Source organism: Taudactylus pleione, unplaced genomic scaffold (assembly GCF_031769625.1).
Source record: "Taudactylus pleione unplaced genomic scaffold, aTauple2 ptg000967l, whole genome shotgun sequence".
Lineage (NCBI taxonomy): Eukaryota > Metazoa > Chordata > Amphibia > Anura > Myobatrachidae > Taudactylus > Taudactylus pleione.
In genome coordinates this window covers 6,490,001-6,492,500 of record NW_028285368.1, presented here as the reverse complement: position 1 = coordinate 6,492,500, position 2,500 = coordinate 6,490,001, and the positions used below count along the sequence as shown (strand labels likewise).

Here is a 2,500-nt window from a genome sequence, read left to right as displayed (position 1 = left end):
GGTCTCCCATCCAAGTACTAACCAGGCCCAACATTGCATAGCTTCGAAGATCAGACGAGATTGGGCATGTCCAGTGTGGTTTGGCTGTAGGTGCTCAAACGCATTAAATTTAGACGTGTATTACTTCGTAACTCAAGTAAATTCATTGATAAGTTGAAAAAATGAAATGTAAAATGTAATAGAAAAGAATGTTATGGCAGTATAAAATTACCTACAGCACCTGGTATTCCCAGGTGGTCTCCCATGCAAGTACTAACCAGGCCCAACACTGCATAGCTTCCAAGATCAGACGAGATTGTGCATGTCCATAGTGGTTTGGCTGTAGGTGCTCAAGAAACGTAACTTTAGACCTCAATTACTTCTTAACTCAAGTAAATTCATTGATAAGTTGAAAAAATTAAATGTAAAATGTAATAGAAAAGAATGTTATGGCAGTATAAAATTACCTACAGCACCTGGTATTCCCAGCTAGTCTCCCATCTACGTAATAACCATGCCCAACATTGCACAGCTTCCAAGATCAGACAACATTGGCCATGTCCAGTGTGGTTTGGCTGTAGGTGCTCAAAAACTTTAATTTTAGACCTCTTTTACTTCTTAACTCAAGTATATTCATTGATAAGTTGAAAAAATTAAATGTAAAATGTAATAGAAAAGAATGTTATGGCAGTATAAAATTACCTACAGCACCTGGTATTCCCAGGTGGTTTCCCATGCAAGTACTAACCATGTCCAACACTGCATAGCTTCCAAGATCAGACGACATTGGCCATGTCCAGTGTGGTTTGGCTGTACGTGCTCAAAAATATTAACTTTAGACCTCTTTTACTTCTTAACTCAAGTAAATTAATTGATAAGTTGAAAAAATTTAATGTAAAATGTAATAGAAAAGAATGTTATGGCAGTATAAAATTACCTACAGCACCTGTTATTCCCAGGTGGTCTCCCATTCAAGTACTAACCAGGCCCAACACTGCATAGCTTCCAAAATCAGATGAGATTGGGCATGTCCAGTGTGGTTTGGCTCTAGGTGCTCAAAAACATTAACTTTAGACCTCTTTTACTTCTTAACTCAAGTAAATTCATTGATAAGTTGAAAAAATTAAATGTAAAATGTAATAGAAAGGAATGTTTTGGCTGTATAAAATTACCTACAGCACCTGGTATTCCCAGGTGGTCTCCCATCCAAATACTAACCAGGCCCAACACTGCATAGCTTCCAAGATCAGAAGAGATTGGGCATGTCCAGTGTGGTTTGACTGTAGGTGCTCAAAAACATTCACTTTAGACCTCTTTTACTTCTTAACTCAAGTAAATTCATTGATAAGTTGAAAAAATTAAATGTAAAATTTAATAGAAAAGAATGTTATGTAAGTATAAAATTTCCTACAGCATCTGGTATTCCCAGGTGGTCTCCCATCCAAGTACTAACCAGGCCCAACACTGCATAGCTTCCAAGATCAGATGAGATTGGGCATGTCCAGAGTGGTTTGGATGTATGTGCTCAAAAAATTTAACTTTAGACCTCTATTACTTCTTAACTCAAGTAAATTCATTGATAAGTTGAAAAAATTAAATGTAAAATGTAATAGAAAAGAATTTTATGGCAGTATAAAATTACCTACAGCACCTGGTATTCCCAGGTGGTCTCCCATCCACGTAATAACCATGCCCAACACTGCACAGCTTCCAAGATCAGACGACATTGGCCATGTCTAGTGTGGTTTGGCTGTAGGTGCTCAAAAACATTATCTTTAGACCTCTTTTACTTCTTTTCTCAAGTAAATTCATTGATAAGTTGAAAAAATTAAATGTAAAATGTAATAGAAAAGAATGTTATGGCAGTATAAAATTACCTACAGCACCTGGTATTCCCAGGTGGTTTCCCATCCAACTACTAACCATGCCCAACACTGCATAGCTTCCAAGATCAGACGACACTGGCCATGTCCAGTGTGGTTTGGCTGTACGTGCTCAAAAATATTAACTTTAGACCTCTTTTACTTCTTAACTCAAGTAAATTCATTGATAAGTTGAAAAAATGTAATGTAAAATGTAATAGAAAAGAATGTTATGGCTGCATAAAATTACCTACAGCACCTGGTATTCCCAGGTGGACTCACATCCAAGTTTTAACCAGGCCCAAGACTGCATAGCTTCCAAGATCAGACGAGATTGGGCATGTCCAGTGTGGTTTGGTTGTAGGTGCTCAAAAACATTAACTTTAGACCTCTATTACTTCTTAACTCAAGTAAATTCATTGATAAGTTGAAAAAATTAAATGTAAAATGTAATAGAAAAGAATGTTATGGCAGTATAAAATTACCTACAGCACCTGGTATTCCCAGCTGGTCTCCCATCCACGTAATAACCATGCCCAACACTGCACAGCTTCCAAGATCAGACGACATTGGCCATGTCCAGTGTGGTTTGGCTGTAGGTGCTCAAAAACATTAACTTTAGACCTCTATTACTTCTTAACTCAAGTATATTCATTGAT

At 37.1% G+C, this 2,500-nt stretch overlaps 5 pseudogenes; all 5 read right to left on the bottom strand.

Annotated features, from left to right (window-relative positions):
- The window catches only part of LOC148458834 (5S ribosomal RNA), a 119-nt pseudogene extending 27 nt beyond the window's left edge, over nt 1-92 (bottom strand).
- Nucleotides 93-208: 116 nt separating this feature from the next.
- LOC148458833 (5S ribosomal RNA) lies at nt 209-327 on the bottom strand (annotated as a pseudogene).
- A 586-nt stretch (nt 328-913) lies between these two features.
- LOC148458832 (5S ribosomal RNA) lies at nt 914-1,032 on the bottom strand (annotated as a pseudogene).
- Nucleotides 1,033-1,148: 116 nt separating this feature from the next.
- Nucleotides 1,149-1,267, bottom strand: LOC148458831 (5S ribosomal RNA; annotated as a pseudogene).
- Nucleotides 1,268-1,383: 116 nt separating this feature from the next.
- Nucleotides 1,384-1,502, bottom strand: LOC148458830 (5S ribosomal RNA; annotated as a pseudogene).
- Nucleotides 1,503-2,500: the final 998 nt, after the last annotated feature.